General features: G+C 45.7%; 1 protein-coding gene across 1 annotated transcript in view; it reads left to right on the forward strand.

Annotated features, from left to right (window-relative positions):
* The first annotated feature begins 1,465 nt into the window (after positions 1–1,465).
* POMGNT2 (protein O-linked mannose N-acetylglucosaminyltransferase 2 (beta 1,4-)) overlaps positions 1,466–22,392 on the forward strand; it is a 110,513-nt gene continuing 89,586 nt past the window's right edge. The window contains exon 1 of the mRNA XM_073678054.1: positions 1,466–1,782. The gene's annotated coding sequence lies outside the window, so the exon portion shown is untranslated. The remainder of the gene's footprint in view (positions 1,783–22,392) is intronic.

Consider the following 22,392-nt stretch of genomic DNA (forward strand, 5'->3'; position numbering starts at 1 on the left):
GTTTTTTTTTGTAGTATACATTTGGAGGTGATGACTGCGTTCTTAGTTGGTGGAGAATTTCTCCCATCAGACAACTGATTTTTTTATGTTTGAGAAAAATGGACCGATTATTCTGATCAGACTATGATCAGAGTGTGGTCCGAGTGCGGTCCGATTTTATTTTACTGACCCATTGACTTGCATTGCCGATTTTGATCCGACCTTCGGATCAAGATTGAACCTGTCTCCGTGATTTTCTGCAGTTCATCACAGACATGTGAATGGCCCAATAGACCTTAGAAATTCACGGATAGCACTTGTATGAAAAAAATCGGACGTCTGAATGAAGTTTAAGGTTGTTTTTAATTAGTGCTGGATTCCTTCTGTCCTTTATATTTGTAGACTTTTAGCCCAGGAGAGACATGTTTGATAAATATTAGGTTATTAGGCCACCTTATTTTGGCTAGTGGGCACACGAATTAGCCAATTTGTGCACTAAGTACCTTCATTTTATAAGTATATTTTATATAGCAGTAATTCAACTATTTAATGTCTGCATTCATCTTAGCGCATACAGACTGCTGCTGTATCCTTTGGTTTAACCTGAAATTCAGTCTTAGGCCACAGCCCTCACTATCAGTATTTGGTCAGTATTCTGTCAGTATTTTTTCTCAGGAGTGGGAGCTAAAACCAGGTGAGGAACAATCAGAGAAAAGGTATAATAGAAACAAGTCACCGATTCTGCATTTATCACCCACTCCTGGTTTTGGCTCCCTCTGCTGAGAAAAAGTATTGACCGAATACTGATAGTGGGGCCGTGGCCTTAGAGAAATGATTTTGTGGATCAAGGTCATTGGAGGGGACAATATTAGCCTCACCCCTGCAGCTAGGACCCACAAGATTAGAACTTCTAAGCTTTTTTTATATATGGAAGTAATGGTATGGCTGTGTAGTTGCTTGTCCACCATAGAAAATGATACCTTTTTTGTAAAGATCTGATTTGGCTGTCATAAGAAAGTGTAGAAGCCTTATGCAAATCAAGCAGGACGTGCACCTCTGGGCATGTCAATGCATTTGGACTCTGCTTTCAAGTGCACTGACACGCCCTGAGTGCACTACCAGCCTGATTTGCATAATGCTTCTACACTTGTTTTCTCAAGACTGTCACATCATATGTCTACAAAAAAGGCATCATTTTTATTGCGGGACAAAAACCTATACAGCCATACCATTACTTCCATTTCTAAAAATGTGCCAAAATGTTGCCTTTAATTGTAGATTTCACATACCCGGATTTCCACCTTTCACATTGTCAAGAGTATATGTGTAAAGAGAACGTTATGACGTCTGTTGCCTCTTCTGCTCCATCCTTCCTGTGTCTCTTTGTCTTTCCTTGCTCCTTGGGGATTTTCAGGAGCAATGCAGCAAATCATCTTTCATGGAACGATGACCTCAGGGAAGCTAACAAATTGAGGTGAACTAGCCGGAGCATAAGACACAGTACAGACAGAGCATGCTCAGAACTGGAGAAGGGGTAGAGCTGCAAATGACAGCTCAGTCTGCAGATGGTGCACTGAAAACAGCTATTACCATATGAATGAAGCAGGCTTGCTGAGATCTTTTCATGATTCTTCAATCACACTTAAAACAATAGGATCTCCTGTCGCTGTCATCCATTTTCCAAGCAAAGGACAGGCAGGTGGACCGTGTTATATAGGCTGTCCTCTGTGATCTTCCATCCTTGAAAGCTTCAGGACCTGAAGCCTTCAGCTACACCTGAGCCCTTCACAGTATGCTCTCATGGTGAGTACGGATGACATTGATGGCTTATATATATGTGTAATTAAGATTGCTAGATAAACTATAATACTCCTGATGTTACATAGTAAAGCGCATAATATACCCCATTCATATTTATATATGGATCACTGCACAATACTGGAACCCTCTAACTGATTTAGCATTGGAGGTGACATCCAAAGAATTAGCAGGGATGAAAATACATGTATGTATAGACTATATACATATACTGTATATAAAGACTAATGAACTTTTAGAAACACTTTCCTCCAATTACCACAAAAGTGTCCTTGTACCAATCGTATACAATAAGGTACACATTATTTCGGAATTTATGGAGAATGTACAGTACCTGTCAAAAGTTTGGACGCACCTGTTCATGCAATGGTTTCAATTGTTCTTATTGGAATTTGCACATTGTAGATTCAGACTGAAGGCAGCAGAGACAAGAAGCAACATATATGAAAACAAGGAGGAAAGAAATGTGTGAAGCAAACCAAAATATGTGTTAAACCATAGATTTCTCAAAGTACCCTCCTTTACCCCCTTTGGAATTCTGTTAAGCAGTTTCACCTGACATAGTCACCTGAAGTAGTCACCTGAAATGGCTTTCAAACAGTCTTCAAGGAGCACCACACAGGCACTGAGCATTTGTTGGCTGCTTTGCCTTCTTTCTGTTGATTACTCATTCCAATCCATCTCACTTGGGTTTAGGTCTGGTGATTGTGGAGGTTATGCCTGGAAATGTGTTTTAGGTCACTGTCCTGTTGCAACACAAATGATGGTCCTGCAAAGAGCAAACTAGATGGGATGGCATGTTATTGCACAATGCTGTGGTAGCTATGCTCTCTAAGCATGTCTTAAAATTGGAATAAATTACAGACAGAGTCACCAGCAAAGCACCTCCACACCATCATACCTTCCCTTTCACGCTTCACGGTGGTCATGACACATGTAGAAACCATCCATTCTCCTTTTCTGCATCTCACAAAGACATGGCAGTTGGTACAAAAGTTCTCAAATTTTGACTCATCAGTCCACAGCATAGTATTCCAATGATCCAATGACCAGTCCATGTGTTGCTTGGTCCAAACAAGTTTCCTCTTCCTGTATGCGGTCTTCAGTAGTGACTTTTATTCAGCTATTTGACCATAAAGGCCTGCTTCTTGCAGTTTATTATGGACAGTTGATGCTGAGATTTGTTTGCTACTTGATATCTGTGTATCATTTATGAAGACTGTTATCTGATAAAGTTATCCTCTGCATCAGAAGTAATTCTTGGTCTTCCTTTCTGGTCCTCATGAGAGCCAGGTTCATCAATGCAATTGATAGTTTTCATGACTGCATTTGAGGATACATTCCAAGTTCTAGCAATTTTACAGATTGACTTTATAGTACTGATGATTGTCACTAGTTGACTGGTTTTGCCTTAGTGTGGCGTAGGACAGTTGTTGCATATTGCTGTGCACTGACTGGAACTGTGAACCAGCACGGCCTCTGCAAACACTAGTGATGGTCCCACAAACTTTCTGAAGACAGGTGATTCCACCAATGAACTCTTGACTAGGCATACCTATTCATTAGGAGCCATTCCAGGTAACCACGTGATGAAACTGAGAGAATGCCAAGGGTATACAAAACTGTTATCAGTGTGAAAGGAGGGTACTTCGAGGAATCTAAGGTTTAACACATATTCTGGTTTGTTTTACACGTGTTTCTTTTCTTTTTGTTTCTATATGCGTTCCTTTGTGGTTTCGCTGCCTTCAATCTGAATCTATAATGTGCACATTCCAATCAGAAGAATGAAATCTATTGCATGAACAGTTGTGTTCAAGCTTCTGCCTGGTACTTACGTGGTAACATAGCTGGGCTCCTGTATGGAAAGTGTCCTGGGTAGGAAAACTTGTAGTTCACTATATAAATGCAGCACATGAATCTTACAAAGACATTAAAGGAGAATGAGATGTTTTTATATTTTATGATGCTACAAACAGCCACTGGCATCAGTGCTTGGTACATACATAAAACATTTCCTAACTCTTTGAAGTACACACAAGTATTGGAAAGTTATTCACAGCAAATAACAGTCAAGGCCGATCTTATATACATATTCTTCACATGAGACTTATGTAGTACAGTACACGCTGTCCATTAGAGACACATTTGTACCATTATTCTTGATGAAAACATTTTTTGTACAGAAGTGAATGTTTATATATAATCCCAAGAATCTTACTACAATCTACTGGTAAAAGAGGTATATGTCTTTAATCAGGCATTGCTTAAAGGGAACTTGTCACGTCCTAGCTGCCCTCTACACTGCCCCCATAGCGTTGTTAGTAATGCAATGTGCATCACTAACAAGCTGTTTTCCTGAAAATTTAATATACTTAGATCCTACCTGCGTTTTCAGTCATAGGGGATTGCTTGTCATATTCAATCATGGGTGGGTGCAGCATTCACTCACTGCTGGCGCCGTCCATGTATTAGAATCCTGCTCCCAGCAAGCGCTGATATTGTGGGGTGCAGGCGCACTTGTACATGTCCGGCCGCCTGCGCAGTGAGGCTGTGTGATTACCAGCTTCACTGCGCATGCGCTATGACGCGCTATGTTCCCTGCACATGCGCAGTGAAGCCGGTAATCACACAGCCTCACTGTGCAGGCGGCCGGACATGTAGTGAGTGAATGCTGCGCCCGCCCATGACTGAATATGACAAGAACGCCCCTATGACTGAAAAGGCAGGTAGGATCTAAGTATATTAAATGTTATAAAATCATTATAGCTGCACCAATTTTCATGAAAACAGCTTGTTAGCGATGCACATTTCATCACTAACAATGCTATGGGGGCAGTCTAGAGGGCAGCTAGGACGTGACAGGTTCCCTTTAAAGGTTTATTCCCATTTTGCTAAATGGGTACGTTTGTAAAGTTCTTCTAAATACAAATAACTTTGCAATTTATTAATTATTACGTGGTCTAGGAGTGGTGGCTTAATATATACAGTGCTTACAAGCTCTTTCATTGTGAGTTTGTAAGCGCTGGCTGTCCGGGATATCTGGAGCATGTTGTTAGCTCCTGATCTCACCAGCTTCACTAATTCATATATTACATGGTGGGTTGTTCATTTGAATGCAATACTAAGTATTCTCAGCAAAAGCTGCGGCAGAGGACTATCGGCCTGAGTGCATACTGTGCCAGTGATGGCTGCTGGCTGCCAGGTGACTGATGCCATACCCATTGTCTGATCACCAGGCATGCTTCAGTTGGTAAAGGGCTTACATGTGTGTGCCTGGTTATTAAATTCTGGAATATCAGATTGTCAGAATAGAAACATACTAGAAGGAATATAACATTTTCTGTTACATATTCCAGGAAGAAAAAGAACAGAATAACATTCAACGCTACTGTCTTTTTGTATTTTAACCCTTTAGTGACCAGGGAATGTTTCGCTTTGTGCTTTCATTTTTTCCTCCCCTTCTTCCAAGAGCTATAACATTTTTATTTTTTCCATAAACAGTTATATGATGGCTTGTTATTTTGTGGGGTGAGCTATACTGTTGAATTACACCATTCATTTACCATACAACGTACTGAAAAACGTGGAAAAATTCCTAATGGGATGGATGAAATAGTTATAAAAATGTAATTCCGCCATTGTTTTTTGGGTTATGTTTTTACAGCATTCATTAAGTGGTAAAAATGAACGGGAAACATGATTGTGCACACGACCATTTAAATCGGGCGAGTGCCATCCGTGGTTTTGATGGATAGCACTTGTACCAATGTCAATATATGCGGCCGTACACATGTCCGATTTTTTTTCTTTGGACTGAGTGTCCCGAGGAAAAAATCTTTGACATGTCCAATTTTGATCTGAGTGTCGAATCAAAATTGCCAATGCAAGTCTATGGGTCCGTGGAAAACATCGGACTGCACTCGGATGACAACCAAGTGCGGTCTGATTTTCACGGACTTATTGAATAGAGAAGGTAGAGAAACTTTTTTTTTTCCTCTCCACCTCCCAGAAAAACTGATGCCACTCTGATCTAAGTCTGATTAACATAATCAGGCCATTTTTCTCAGATGGAAAGAAAATGGTCATGTGACACTAGCCTTTAAGTGATGAGAGAAAAAATCTGAACTTTTGTAAAAAGTTTTTTGCTTTCTGTCACCAGTGTCTGACACCCAAAATGTTTTTTTTTCCCACCACGATGGGGCTGTGTGAAGGCTTGCTTTTTGCATGTTGAACCAATGTTTTTACTGATACCAATTTGGGATACATAGCGCTTTGATTGTTTTTTTTTGTTGTTATTTTTTTAGGTATGGAAGAGGGGCAAAGCATTTGCGGTATTGATTTTTTTTCTCTTTAATGTGTTTACCATACAGGTTAGTTAATTTTATATTTTGATAGGTTGTACTTTTATGTAAGTGGCGATACCAAATATGTTCATTTTTTCGTTTCTTTATTTTTAACGGGAGATTGGGGGGGGGATTTGAATTTCTATATTGTAAAAAATATTATTAAATTTTTTTTGTACATTACATTAGTTTTTAGTTTCCTTATAGACCTTGAACCAGTGATCGCTTGATACTAAACAATACTTGATTGCAGTATATAGTGAAAATCTCAGCAACAGAGGCTTTCACCAGCCCCAGCTGCAATGGTAAGCCACCTGCAAGCGTGATCCCGTTACAGAAGGAGCCGATGCATGCGAGTAACGACACACGTTAGATTTAAATGCTGCTGTCAGAGATTGACAGCAGCATTTAAAAGCTGTGGATAGAAGTCATCTCCGGTAGCAGCTCTTAGACAAAGTGTATGCTTGGAACATAGCTAGCATAGGCCGCATGTGGAGCGGGAGCAGCATCTGAGCCCCTTCCACATTTGCAAATCCCTTCCCAGAGCATTTATTAACTTCCTAATGTGTGAAGGGGATAAATGGAGTCTTTCACATTTAACCCCTTCATGACCAGAGCATTTTCCGTTTTCCTTTTTTACTCCCCTTCTTCCCACAGCCATAACTTTTTATTTTTTGATCAATATGGCCATGTGAGGGCTTATTTTTTGCGGGACAAGCTGTACTTTTGAACGACATCACTGGTTTTACCATATCGTGTACTGGAAAACGGGAAAGAAATTCCAAGTGCAGTGAAATTGCAAAAAAGTGCAATTCCACAGTTGTTTTTTTTTTTACCACGTTCACTGAATGCTAAAACTGACCTGCCATTATTATTCTCCAGGTCATTACAAGTTCGTATAGTAGTATAATCCCGGCACACAAAAATAGGAAGACCAAAGGATAATATGCAAATAAAATTCTTTTATTAGACAGATCGTCAGAAAAATCCGACGATCGTTTCAATTATAGCATGATTTTCATCAGGGACAAGGATCTATTATAGAAAACAATAACGTACTTCATGATATATACATACATTATTACACAACAACGTCAATAGATACTTGAAGAGGAGACATTGTACAATCAGTATGCTGCATGACAGAATAAACGGTAAGAATATATATGTCTACACATAAAAGAAGAGGAGAACTTCTTATATATACCTCAAATCAGAGCGTGTTTAGAAAAAGTCATTAATGTAGCTCAATAGAAAAAAAACCCTCATCTTGGGTCCTGTAATTAAAGAGATATGTCAAAATATGCACAAGCTCATTTAGTTTATATCAGAAAACAAGTGGAGGGGATATTAAGTAATTACCTAGGAGTCCATAGGAGTGAATTTACTAGAGTTCTCGTATGTTGTGTTTGAGTCTTCTCACAAGACTATATGTAATATAGGGGCCGAAAGGAAATCTCTTTATATGAAGAAAGCAAATCTGTGCTTAGAGGCCACTCACATTGGTGCAGGAACAATGTTCCGTTGTTCCCAGGAAAGAAGTATATGCTAAATATAGGGATGCGGTAAACAAGAAAAAAGAAGGGTAGTGATCTATATCAACATGTATCCAGAAACCATCGTGAGACATGGGGAACCCTTTTGCCTACCTTAGTGCTGTGCCTGATGGAGTATACGGGCCAACGCGCCGTCGGGTGTACCGTGCTCGCCGCATACCGCGGTTAAATACACTTTAGCGGTGAAAAGAGGAAGTGTAAGAAACATGTGACTTCCGGTTTCCGGTGTGTGGAACGCAGAAGTGGAACACAAGACGGCGCATGTGACGCGCCCCCTGGGCCGTGTATGAAAAGGGGAATACCCGGAACCGAGTCTCTGTGTAATACTGGGGGTTGTAGTCTCCGTGGCGGCGACCCGGTCCCGTTGCTCAGGGTGGTCAAACCAGTGGCAGATCTGTTTACTTGATTTTTGTAATACTTAAATGTCCGACTACGCCACCCGTGGATTGCGGTCATTGAGAACCGCCGCTGCGGGCAGACCGCTGAAGCTGATGTTGTGTGCGCAGCAGGGGGTAGTATGACTCCCCACAGGAGGAGTATAGCCTCAGGGCAGTGAGTGCGGATGGTGGGGGTGATGGTGCGCGGGAGTAGCAGTAATGACTCAGAGTCCAGTGATGCAGTTCAGGGTCTTTACTCACAGTTTACACTCCAAGCCACTTCTGCAGATGATGGCTATCCACGTCGTGCTGTGCTCACCAGGTGAGGGGCTCGGCCAACTCCCAGGTACCTTTGGAATGCTTTTCAGGACCCCCTTCGTGTGTTCTTTCTCTGGCCTGTCGTACCCCACAAGTGACCACATTTCTGTCCAGCTACCTCGGGCCTTGGCGGGCAAACGTATGTTCCGTTTCCCTGGGTCCTATGTGTTGCCTTCCTAATGGGTGTAGTGAGGGGCCGTGCATGTACAATGCCACGGCCTCCGGTTGCTAGCTGAGGGTAGATGCTCTCCTCCACTAGATGAGGGATCCGGTTCCCTTTTCTTGGCCTGACCCCCCTACTCTGGTAGCAGCGGGCGTGCGGTGGCGGCTGGCCGGTCCGCACCCCTGGGGTCCCTTCAGTCTTCTCTTAGAGCTTCCTCCATTCTTCTCCTCTCCGTTCCTCTCCTCCAGGACCAGGCCTTGAGACTTGGCCTACCTGCGGAGCAGAGCCCATGCAGAGCCTCTGCTCCCTCTCACTTGCTGCTACTTTCTCTTCTCTCTGCTCCTTCCTGCCTGACTCTAAGATGGTGCCCACCATATATACTCCTCTATACAGTGCACCCTGGATCTACTCTCCCCACCCACACACTACCGGGTTCCCCCTTTCTAGGTGTTCCCTCCCCCCACTCCAGCCAGGGACAGGGACTGTTGTGCTCACTCTTGGGAGCATTGTCGCCCTGCCCCCCGGAAATGTGGTGTAGTGCATGTGGGTGTTAGGGTCCTGAGCCACACTCCATCCTTACCTGGAAGTGAGATATCACACCTCTGGGTGAGATGCAACACCTCTGTAGCGACCGAACCCTCTGGGCGCTACACATGCGAAGAAGCGTTACACATAAAGGCATAGGCAGCATTGGAGAGCGATGACGGAGGTGTCCCCTGATGGTGACATCTTGTAGGACAGAGGGAAAATTTCAATTCTACAACAAAAGAGAATACGAAAACCATAAGACATATTAAAAACGGATATATAATACATATTGCGATTTTAACAGGCCTATACGGAGGTCAAAACACGTCACGACCCTTGGGGTACTGCATCATATTCCCTGTTTAGACCCATAGGTTCAAGTGTCCGTAGACGAGTTCGTAGACACCAAACATGTATAGGTTCTTCTTTATTTAAGTGCTGAAAAAAAATTCCACAGTTTGCTTAAAAAAAAAGTCACCATTTTCCGAGACCTTTAGCGTCTCCATTTTTCGTGATCTGGGGCCGAGTGAGGGCTTATTTTTTGTGCGACGACCTGACGCTTTTATTGATACTATTTTGGGGTAGATCCCATGTTTTGATCGCCCGTTATTGCATTTTATTGTAATGTTGCGGCGACCAAAAAAACATAATTCTGGCGTTTAGAATTTTTCTCTTGTTACGCCGTTTACCGATCGGATTCATTCTTTTTTTTATATTGATATATTGGGCGATTCTGAACACGGCGATACCAAATATGTGTTTTTTTTTTATTGTTTTATTTTGAATGGGGCGAAAGGGGGGTGATTTTAAACTTTTATATATTTTTTATTTTTTTAAAAACATTTGTTTTTACTCTTTGCATGCTTCAATGGCCTCCATGGCAGACTAGAAGCAGCAGTTGCCTGATCGGCTCTGCTGCATACAGGCGATGACCAGATCGCCTGTATGCAGCAGAAATGCTCACTTGCTATGAGCACTGATCACTGGGCGCCGCTCATATCAAACCAACCATGACAACCACAGGGGTCTGCTGCAGACCCCAGGTTGTCATGCCAAACCATCGGTGACCCGCGATCATGTGACGGGATCACCGATGTGCATGGTAAGTGACGCGCTTTCGTCACGCCAATGTTACCTGCTGCTGTCAGAGATTGACAGCAGCATTTAACTGGTTAACATCTGCGGGTGGATCGCGATTCCAACCGCGGCTGTTGCAGGCACATGTCAGCTGTATGAATCAGCTGACATGTGCCCGGTTTAGCGGGGGCTCAGCATCGGAGCCCGCGCTAAACAGGGGCTTATGACGTTGTGAGTACTATTATTTACCACATCATAAAGGGGTTTTTAAAGGGAATCTGTTACCAGGTTATTGCTATGTAATCGGAGATCACCATAATGAAGAGGCCCTGATTACAGTGATGTATCACTTACTGGACTGTGTTTTGCTGTTTTAATACAATAAGTGTTTTATCAGCATGAAATTATCATTACAGGACAACTGGCCTCATGCATCCTAGTACAACCAAGCCCTGCAAACTTAGTAGCTCTCTCTCACTATACAATGCAATCAGAAAGCTGTGGTGTGGATGGGGTTATACACAGCTCAACTGAGGTCTGCTAAAATTACAGCAGAGAAAACTGACTCTACCATAACTGCTGCACCAAGTAAACGAAGTGACACATTGCTGGAATCAGGGTCTCTGTCCCTACATCATACTGCTGTCAGGTTACATAGCAAAAACCAGCTGACGGATTCCTTTTAGGATGCTGCTTGAGTTACCAGCGGCTTATTATAGTCTGGGAGGAGCTAAGCAGATAGATATACTGTATAATGTTATGAGGAAAGTGTAAAAAGGCGTCCACTGGGTTGTCATAAAATTGATTATAAGCTTTCCCTGTATAAATGTGCATACACAGATAGCTGTAGTGAATATGACCTCTCATTGTAAGCCCATGAGAAGGAGAATAAATTAATAAATTACAAGCTCTACTGAATCTTTTATAGAGTTTTTAGAGACTATATACTATAAACCGCTCAGTTCCTTCTGCTCTATTCCATGCTGCTCAAAGCTAGTTCTCTTTCATGATATACAGTACAGACCAAAAGTTTGGACACACCTTCTCATTTAAAGATTTTTCTGTATTTTCACGACTATGAAAATTGTACATTCACACTGAAGGCATCAAAACTATGAATTAACACATGTGGAATTATATACTTAACAAAAAAGTGTGAAACAACTGAAAATATGTCTTATAATCTAGGTTCTTCAAAGTAGCCACCTTTTGCTTTGATGACTGCTTTGCACACTCTTGGCATTCTCTTGATGAGCTTCAAGAGGTAGTCACCGGAAATGGTTTTCACTTCACAGGTGTGCCCTGTCAGGTTTAATAAGTGGGATTTCTTGCTTTATAAATGGGGTTGGGACCATCAGTTGTGTTGTGCAGAAGTCTGGTGGATACACAGCTGATAGTCCTACTGAATAGACTGTTAGAATTTGTATTATGGCAAGAAAAAAGCAGCTAAGTAAAGAAAAACGAGTGGCCATCATTACTTTAAGAAATGAAGGTCAGTCAGTGCGAAAAATTGGGAAAATTTTGAAGTGTCCCCAAGTGCAGTTGCAAAAACCATCAAGCGCTACAAAGAAACTGGCTCACATGAGGACCGCTCCAGGAAAGGAAGACCAAGAGTCACCTCTGCTTCTGAGGATAAGTTTATCCGAGTCACCAGCCTCAGAAATCGCAGGTTAATAGCAGCTCAGATTAGAGACCAGGTCAATGCCACACAGAGTTCTAGCAGCAGACACATCTCTACAACAACTGTTAAGAAGAGACTTTGTGCAGCAGGCCTTCATGGTAAAATAGCTGCTAGTAAACCACTGCTAAGGACAGGCAACAAGCAGAAGAGACTTGTTTGGGCTAAAGAACACAAGGAATGGACATTAGACCAGTGGAAATCTGTGCTTTGGCCTGATGAGTCCAAATTTGAGATCTTTGGTTCCAACCACCGTGTCTTTGTGCGACGCAGAAAAGGTGAACGGATGGACTCTACATGCTTGGTTCCCACCGTGAAGCATGGAGGAGGAGGTGTGATGGTGTGGGGGTGCTTTGCTGGTGATACTGTTGGGGATTTATTCAAAATTGAAGGCATACTGAACCAGCATGGCTACCACAGCATCTAGCAGCGGCATGCTATTCCATCCGGTTTGCGTTTAGTTGGACCACCATTTATTTTTCAACAGGACAATGACCCCAAACACACCTCCAGGCTGTGTAAGGGCTATTTGACCAAGAAGGAGAGTGATGGGGTGCTACGCCAGATGACCTGGCCTCCACAGTCACCAGACCTGAACCCAATTGAGATGGTTTGGGGTGAGCTGGACCGCAGAGTGAAGGCAAAAGGGCCAACAAGTGCTAAGCATCTCTGGGAACTCCTTCAAGATTGTTAGAAGACCATTTCCGGTGACTACCTCTTGAAGCTCATCAAGAGAATGCCAAGAGTGTGCAAAGCAGTCATCAAAGCAAAAGGTGGCTACTTTGAAGAACCTAGAATATAAGACATATTTTCAGTTGTTTCACACTTTTTTGTTAAGTATATAATTCCACATGTGTTAATTCATAGTTTTGATGCCTTCAGTGTGAATGCACAATTTTCATAGTCATGAAGATACGGAAAAATCTTTAAATGAGAAGGTGTGTCCAAACTTTTGGTCTATACTGTACCTCCTAATTGTAAATCTTTGCAGATTTTGCAGATCTATACAGATAAGCATATAACCAATCTAAGAAAAAATACCAAAAAAAATGCCACAAAACACATGAAGAAAAACCAAAAACCAGGGTATAGAAACAATAATAATATACTCAAATACCCCAGTAATAAAAAATGCAGATAAACAAAAGAGTAATCTATCTCTTTATTAAATCTAACTGTTTTTAAAAACAACACAAGATACCACAAGACAAAATTAAAAGGTCAAAACTGGGAAAACAGGAGGAAAAATGAACAATATGTTATCAGAGGGGTATAAAGGTACAGGAAATAAATAATATTTCACAAAGGAGATGTAAAAAAATTAATTAAGCATCAAGACACCAGATCAAAGATTACAATCTAGCGGTCTGCAATAAATAATGTAACTGCAATAATAATGTAGAGTAATAATACAGCCAGGTAAATGAAAGACTTAAACCACTGATTTCCAGCTCCAGTCCTGAAAAGCCACCAACAGGTCATGCTTTCAGGATTTCCTTAGTATGGCACAGGTGATAATTACATATCCTGCACAGGCAATAATTCCATCACCCGGGCAATACTAAGGAAATCCTGAAAACATGACCTGTTGGTGGCTCTTGAGGACCGGATTTAGGGAACACTGACTTAGAGGGTTTTTCACATAATCATAAAGGGGTACAGTTGAATTGTGCTTGTAAATACAAGTAATTTTGCAGTTTACTGCAAATTAAAATTTTCAGCAGTACTTGAGATATTAACACTTTGTTTTCTTTTTGTTTACAGCTCATAGCCTTTGAGACCGACCACCACTTCTAGACATCAGAACATGGGCAGCACTTATAAGCTCTTTTCTGCTAAATGTGAAAGCACTGGTTTGAAGTTACCTAGGATTACTCTTACCTCCTAATCCTTGACAGCAGTGGTGGTCGGTCTCCCAGGCAACAAGTTGCAAGGGTAATTGTTTTTAGAAAATCTATCCAGTGGTATCCATTTATGAAGATGCAAATAACCCTTTAAATACAGATCCTCCATCATCATGGAATGATTCTCCTGTTTCCCAGTAATGCACCACGACGCGCGTTTTGCGTAATCTTCCTTAGGGAGTGACCTGTCTGTTATTTTTAAAGCCAATTATATTTAGCAAAGATATATATTTCGTTACTCTTTTGTTTTTCCTCTTCTTTGTTGTAATTGGGGTAGGTGAGCAAATCATCCATACAGATAGGTGTCTTTCACATTCCTTGGTAGATATCTCTGAAGGAAGCCTCTGTCGTATTCCCCTTCATAGGCATACACTGGAATACACTGGCTATTTACTCCTTTTTGCATGGTAGACATGTTTTTATTGTATACCTTTAGATAGGAAATCGACCAGAATAAAAAAATAAAGGTCGACACATACCAGCTAAGTGCATTTGCCAAATGGATGTGCTTTTGGAATTACGCGAGTTACGCTAGTTGCATGGGGGCTTATAGATAATTTCTGCATGTGCCTAGTAGCCTTCCTGATTCATATGCCAAATCAAACAAAAAAAAATTAAATATGAACAGACCTGAAAGGAAATCTGTCACCAGGTTTTTGCTATCTCATCTGAGAGCAGCCTGATATAGAGCCGCTGAATTCAACGATGTATCACTTAGTTTACTGGATGCAGCCGTTCTCACACAATCCGAGTTTTTAGAATGAAGCAGAGCAGAGAAACTTAACCCCGCCCACACCTGGCTCTGTATATACAATGTCCATAGACAGTGAGGGGCCTATCACAGGAGGGGGCGTGTCGGACTAGCATGCACACACTGCTAGACTCCCAGCAATAATAAGCTCCTGTTGATAAAACAATCATTGCAAGGAAACAAAACCACAGAGCTTGATAAGAGAGGCATAGCTGAAATCTGTATTGTAAGCCCTACTTTATGCTGTCTTCAGATTACATAGCAAAAACCTGTTGACAGATTCCCTTTAACAAGTGCTGGACTTTTGTTCTTAAGACTATAAAAGGCTAAATTATAGTAAGCTATCAGTATATCATTACTGCATTGGATAAAATGCATTTATTATTGTGGTATGATTTAAAATCCCTTGCCAGATTCGATTGCAGTTGTCTCATTTATCATTTAGATCTAGTGCTGTTAGATGATGTGTGAACTGTGGGCATGCTGCATATTAGATCACATAGCAGGGAATGCATTAAGATATGAACACTTGTTTAAGAGGGGAAGCTAGGTTTCAGTCCCAGGAGTAAAGGCCTGTAGGTCTTGAATGAATACAGATTTATGAGAAATATGTTTGTTTTTTTTAAAGTACAATGACTCCTAAAAGGCATGGGAATTTATTGCGGGTTGTTTAGCGGTAGAGATTCATGACACTGAATTAAAGATCTCTTACCCATTAAAGCCAGCCTGTCACATTTAAAGGGAATGTGTCATCAAATACACTTTTTTTTACAATTGAAGAAATGTAAAGTAATAATATTTAAATTAAAAAAAAAATATATTAACTTTATTTTTATTGATATTAAAAATGTGGAAAATAATTGCTGCTAGGGGGAGCAGCAGCTGAAATTTTCAATGAAAACCTAGAGTACTGATAGCTCGCATTGTGAATGCAGTAAATGTGGGTGGGGTCTGATCACGTGTGTGATGTCACTCCTCCCCTTCTAGACATCTGCAAAAGGATAAGGAAGGATGAAGTTTAGGATTACAGTGCAGAGACATTTTGTTGGTGACTGCAAAGTGATACTAAAATGTGGACATTGCCACTGAGGACATCTGGCAGCACTGATTCTGTTACTGGATGCTGCTTGCTGTATCATGCACTGAGATTTGATCCGCAGAGTGTATCATGCACTGAGATTTGATCCGCAGAGTGTATCATGCACTGGTGTTAGATCCGCAGAGTGTATCATACACTGGTGTTAGATCCGCAGAGTGTATCATGCACTGGTGTTAGAACCGCAGAGTGTATCATGCGCTGGGGTTAGATCCGCAGAGTGTATCATGCCCTGTGGTAAGATCCGCAGAGTGTATCTTGCACTGGTGTTAGAACCGCAGAGTGTATCATGCGCTGGGTTTAGATCTGCAGAGTGAATCATGCGCTGGTGTTAGATCCGCAGAGTGTATCATGCGCTGGGGTTAGATCCACAGAACGTATCATGCTCTGGGGTTAGATCCGCAGAGTGTATCATGCGCTGGTGTTAGATCCGCAGAGTGTATCATGCACTGGTGTTAGAACCGCAGAGTGTATCATGCGCTGGGGTTAGATCCGCAGAGTGTATCATGCCCTGTGGTAAGATCCGCAGAGTGTATCTTGCACTGGGGTTAGATCCGCAGAGTGTATCTTGCTCTGGGGTTAGATCCGCAGAGTGTATCATGCACTGGTGTTAGAACCGCAGAGTGTATCATGCGCTGGGGTTAGATCCGCAGAGTGTATCATGCCCTGTGGTAAGATCCGCAGAGTGTATCTTGCACTGGTGTTAGAACCGCAGAGTGTATCATGCGCTGGGGTTAGATCCGCAGAGTGTATCATGCGCTGGGTTTAGATCTGCAGAGTGAATCATGCGCTGGTGTTAGATCCGCAGAGTGTATCATGCGCTGGTGTTAGAACCGCAGAGTGTATCATGCGCTGGGGTTAGATCCGCAGAGTGTATCATGCGCTGGGTTTAGATCTGCAGAGTGAATCATGCGCTGGTGTTAGATCCGCAGAGTGTATCATGCGCTGGTGTTAGATCCGCAGAGTGTATCATGCGCTGGGGTTAGATCCACAGAACGTATCATGCGCTGGGGTTAGATCCGCAGAGTGTATCATGCGCTGGTGTTAGATCCGCAGAGTGTATCATACACTGGTGTTAGATCCGCAGAGTGTATCATGCACTGGTGTTAGTGACGCGCCCCCTGGGCCAGTGTTGTTGGGGATACCCGGAGCCGGATCAGATGGGGGTTGTAGTCTCCGAGTGGCTGTGACCCGGTCCGTGCCCAGGGTGTCAAGCTCAGTGTGTGGCAGTCCTTATGATGTTACTAGATGTTCTTTTGTGTCGACTACGCCACCCGTTGAATTGCGGTCAGTACGGCCGCCGCTGCAGCAGGGTCCACTGAGGCTGGTGATGTGTGTGCAGCTTAGGTAGTATAACCCCCAACGGGAGGGGTATAGCCTCAGGGGGTCAGTTGCAGAGGATGGGGGTTGTGGTGGTGCAGCGGGGATGGAAATGAGACTCAGAGTCGGGCTGTGCAGTTCAGGGTTTGTTTACTTACTGCAGTTGTTCTGGTCACTCCGGCCTTAGGTGACCACCCGAGCCGTGCTGCGTCCACCAGGTCCTGGACTCGGCCAACCCCCAGGTGATTCTGGAGCGTGGTCCTGAGCTCCCTTTCTGTCCTGTCCTCTTCTCTGGCCTTCCCCACCAGGGATCCACCTATGTCCGGCTCCCTCGGGCCTCTTGGTGGTGAACCCTTGTCTCTGGGTTCCCTGACCCTATTCCTGGTCTGCCTTCCGGGTGGATTTGGTGGGTGATCGTGGCAGATCGGTCCTGCCCACGACCTCCGGTTCCTGGCTAGGGTGTGCTGTAGCCTCTGCCAGCTTGGGATCCGGTACCCTGTTGCCAACTCTTCACCCTCTGGTCTAATTTGGGATCTTGGAGTTCCTTCTTTCTCCCCCTCTGGGTCTTTCTTTCTCCTCTCTCTCTCTCTTGGCCTTGGAGCTGCTCTTCTCCTCTGCTCTCTTCCTCTACAAAGACTGATGTCTCACTGACTGACCCTGATCTAAGATGGTTCCCACCTTATATACTCCCTCTATGTGTGAGTTCAGGTGACCAGCACCCAATGAGCTCCTAGCACTACCCAGACTGCTCCCCCTATCTGCCCCTACACTACTGGGATGTTCCACCCCCCTCCCACTCCAGCCAGGAACAGACTCTGTTGTACCTGCACATTTCTCTAGTGGGAGTACCATCGGTCTGTTCCTCGGAAATGGGATGTGTGTAGTGCATGCAGCTTACTGAGCTCAGTTCCACACTCCATCCTTACCCGGGAGTGGAATATCACACCTCTGGATTGAGGTGCAATACCCCTGTAGCAGCCGAATCCTCAGGGTGCTACATTCCCCCCTGGTAAATCACAGCACGTCCTCGGGCTGTAAGATATAAACATCCACAAACATACATTTTTTTTTTCATAAAACATAAACATATAAAACATATAAAATATCACATATATTATCAGCAATAAACTTTTCATATAAACATTCTTGTTTCTGGTTCCTCCGGTCACGGTGCAACTTGTGACCGGGTAAAGTGCGACAGTCTCTTGAAGAAACACGGTTTCCTATAAAACCGATAGGGGGCGCTTTAGGAAGCGCAACTATATACAAGGGGATATGGCCGCTCTCAGTCCTCGGCCAGGTATTAGGAAAGGAATGACCGCTCTCAGTCCTCGGTCAGTGGGAATAGGGACACACGGGATTAACAGTTCACTCTTGGCTGGTCCCAACGGGGACTATATTTTAACTAGAACAGTTCTTATACCCTGACGGGTAACTATGTACAGTCTCTCTCTACCGTACTTCAACGACGGCGTCCTCCTGCTCCTTCTTTAGATTCTTCAGACCCGTCCGGGTCCTCTTGCTCCTCCTCACACCGCAGCTCCTCCTCCGTCAGGCGATGCACATGGAGGGCGTAGGGTCCTTTGGCACACTTGTGCCGGGTGAAGGTGACCTCATCACCCAGGTAAAGGTCACGACCTCTGTGTCCCTCCGGTAGGTGGGACTCAACGTCTCTCCTGGTCACGAAGACGTCGCCTGGGGTGCGGTGATCCCTGATGAAACCCCACCCATGCTGCAGATTGAACTTTATCACAGTCCCGATGGTACAGGGACCATGCGCTGCACGGGGGTTTCTCCTGGTCCGGCTCTTCTGCTCCGCGCTCCTTATTTGGGCTTGTTGTTCCCGGACCCGCCTCTCTCTCCGCTCCCTCTCAAAGACCTCGAGCTGCTGGCGGCAGCACTCTGCACGCTCCGCTGCGGCTGCCCGAGTCTCCTGAGTGAACCCCATGAGGTCTTCTCCGGTGGGATCCCACTGAAACTGGGTCTCTTCTAGCGGGGGCGAGATCCTCTTCATGGGCTTTGGAGCCGGGATCAGGGGTTCGCACATGGCCCTTGCTTTTTGCAGCTCCAGCTGGATGTATTCCTGGGGCCATACGAAGGGCTGCCCATCCGGGCACGTATGCTGGGCGAACAGGTCCTCGCCCAGGTGCGGTACTTTAGGTGTTATGGGCGCCGTGGTGGTAGCGGCGCCCGGGTTAACCAGGCCTTGCGACCAGGCTTGGGGCACCTTGAAAGTAAAGGGCACCGTAAGAACGGCGGCGCCCTGTGTTACTTGGCCCTGCGACCAGGCCGGGGGCTCCGCGGAGGTAGGGGGCGCTGTTGGAATTGCGGCGCCCGGGGGTACTAGGCCTTGCGACCAGGCCGATGGTACTTCCTGCTTGGCCACGCTCGGGGTCGAGGCGTGTGACGTCACAGGGGTCGCGGCTTCCGTTTGAGGCCTAGTCGGCGGCGGTGACGTTGCAGCGACGGGCACGGCAGGGGGTACTTCGGGCTCTGCGACGGGGAGCTGGGGCAGGCACGCGGTTTCCCGGCTCGGGGTAGTGACGTCCCCTTTACCTGCCTCCATTCGTTCGGCTCCCTTCTCGGCGCCGTCTCCGGCCTTCAGTCCTCCTGCGCCATCCTCAGAGGCGGTCTGTCTCCTCGTCTCGGGTGGCGTGCTCCGCTGACGGGTGCCGGTCTGCTGGGCCATCTCTCGGCTCCACTCCGCCAACGTCTCCCGCTGCACCCGGGCCATCCTCCGTGCGAGGCCCTCCAGCGCGGTCTGTGCACACTCCCGGTCTCGGGGGAGCTGTGCTAGGATCTCCAGCAGGCCTTCTGGAGTGGCGACCTGCAACAGGCTCCTGACCACTGGGTCGGTGCTGCCTGCCTCTCCCTCCATCTCCGGGTGTGTTCTCTCTGGACTCTCCTCCAGACTTCTTGTCTCCGGGTGCGCTCTCTCCAGACTGCTCCAGGCGACACCCATCTTTGTTCTCTTGTTCTGTCTCCGCCCACATTGAGGGTGGTCCCGGGGCAACTTAGTGATTGTCAGTTCCAGGGGCAGTTCTCTTACGCTGATGGACACTTCCAGCATCACAGTCTCTGTTGGTGGGCGCGGTTTCCGCTTTTGGCGCCATTCTTCGACCTGGCCCACGATGGGAGGTGGCCTCTTGCCACCCTCTGGCACGCCCATAATGGCGTCCGCTCCCCCAAGGCGGGAAATCCTTGGAAATGGCGGGAATCGTCTCCCAGTGGCGGGAAACTCCATGGATGGCGGGAAAAAGCTGCAAATGGCGGACAACCGGCGGGAAACGACCTGTGATGGGGCCCGATGGCGGGGACCCTCCGGAACCGGCAGGAGACTTCTTTTTAAGGTAACGATGAACTTTTCATCAGGCACGCAGTACCCGGTTGTTGCGGGCACGTTATCCTGCCGACTACGCCAAAGTTGACGCGCCCCCTGGGCCAGTGTTATTGGGGATACCCGGAGCCGGATCAGATGGGGGTTGTAGTCTCCGAGTGGCTGTGACCCGGTCCGTGCCCAGGGTGTCAAGCTCAGTGTGTGGCAGTCCTTATGATGTTACTAGATGTTCTTTTGTGTCGACTATGCCACCCGTTGAATTGCGGTCAGTACGGCCGCCGCTGCAGCAGGGTCCACTGAGGCTGGTGATGTGTGTGCAGCTTAGGTAGTATAACCCCCAACGGGAGGGGTATAGCCTCAGGGGGTCAGTTGCAGAGGATGGGGGTTGTGGTGGTGCAGCGGGGATGGAAATGAGACTCAGAGTCGGGCTGTGCAGTTCAGGGTTTGTTTACTTACTGCAGTTGTTCTGGTCACTCCGGCCTTGGGTGACCACCCGAGCCGTGCTGCGTCCACCAGGTCCTGGACTCGGCCAACCCCCAGGTGATTCTGGAGCGTGGTCCTGAGCTCCCTTTCTGTCCTGTCCTCTTCTCTGGCCTTCCCCACCAGGGATCCACCTATGTCCGGCTCCCTCGGGCCTCTTGGTGGTGAACCCTTGTCTCTGGGTTCCCTGACCCTATTCCTGGTCTGCCTTCCGGGTGGATTTGGTGGGTGATCGTGGCAGATCGGTCCTGCCCACGACCTCCGGTTCCTGGCTAGGGTGTGCTGTAGCCTCTGCCAGCTTGGGATCCGGTACCCTGTTGCCAACTCTTCACCCTCTGGTCTAATTTGGGCTCTTGGAGTTCCTTCTTTCTCCCCCTCTGGGTCTTTCTTTCTCCTCTCTCTCTCTCTTGGCCTTGGAGCTGCTCTTCTCCTCTGCTCTCTTCCTCTACAAAGACTGATGTCTCACTGACTGACCCTGATCTAAGATGGTTCCCACCTTATATACTCCCTCTATGTGTGAGCTCAGGTGACCAGCACCCAATGAGCTCCTAGCACTACCCAGACTGCTCCCCCTATCTGCCCCTACACTACTGGGATGTTCCACCCCCCTCCCACTCCAGCCAGGAACAGACTCTGTTGTACCTGCACATTTCTCTAGTGGGAGTACCATCGGTCTGTTCCTCGGAAATGGGATGTGTGTAGTGCATGCAGCTTACTGAGCTCAGTTCCACACTCCATCCTTACCCGGGAGTGGAATATCACACCTCTGGATTGAGGTGCAATACCCCTGTAGCAGCCGAATCCTCAGGGTGCTACATTAGAACCGCAGAGTGTATCATGCGCTGGGGTTAGATCCGCAGAGTGTATCATACACTGGTGTTAGATCCGCAGAGTGTATCATGCACTGGTGTTAGAACCGCAGAGTGTATCATGCGCTGGGGTTAGATCCGCAGAGTGTATCATGCCCTGTGGTAAGATCCGCAGAGTGTATCTTGCACTGGTGTTAGAACCGCAGAGTGTATCATGCGCTGGGGTTAGATCCGCAGAGTGTATCATGCGCTGGGTTTAGATCTGCAGAGTGAATCATGCGCTGGTGTTAGATCCGCAGAGTGTATCATGCGCTGGGGTTAGATCCACAGAACGTATCATGCGCTGGGGTTAGATCCGCAGAGTGTATCATGCGCTGGTGTTAGAACCGCAGAATGTATCATGCGCTGGTGTTAGATCCGCAGAGTGTATCATGCACTGGTGTTAGATCCACAGAGCGTATCATGCGCTGGGTTTAGATCTGCAGAGTGTATCATGCGCTGGTGTTAGATCCGCAGAGTGTATCATGCGCTGGTGTTAGATCCACAGAGCGTATCATGCGCTGGGTTTAGATCTGCAGAGTGAATCATGCGCTGGTGTTAGATCCGCAGAGTGTATCATGCACTGAGATTTGATCCGCAGAGTGTATCATGCACTGGGGTTAGATCCCCAGCGTGTATCATGCACTGGTGTTAGATCTGCAGAGTGTATCATGCACTGGTGTTAGATCCGCAGAGTGTATCATGCACTGGTGTTAGATCTGCAAAGTGTATCATGCACTGGTGTTAGATCCCCAGCGTGCATCATGTGCTGGTGTTAGATCCGCAGAGTGTATCATGCACTGGGTATAGATCTGCAGA

Source organism: Phyllobates terribilis, unplaced genomic scaffold, assembly GCF_046119375.1.
Source record: "Phyllobates terribilis strain yellow unplaced genomic scaffold, ASM4611937v1 Scaffold_4__5_contigs__length_816908805, whole genome shotgun sequence".
Classification (NCBI taxonomy): domain Eukaryota; kingdom Metazoa; phylum Chordata; class Amphibia; order Anura; family Dendrobatidae; genus Phyllobates; species Phyllobates terribilis.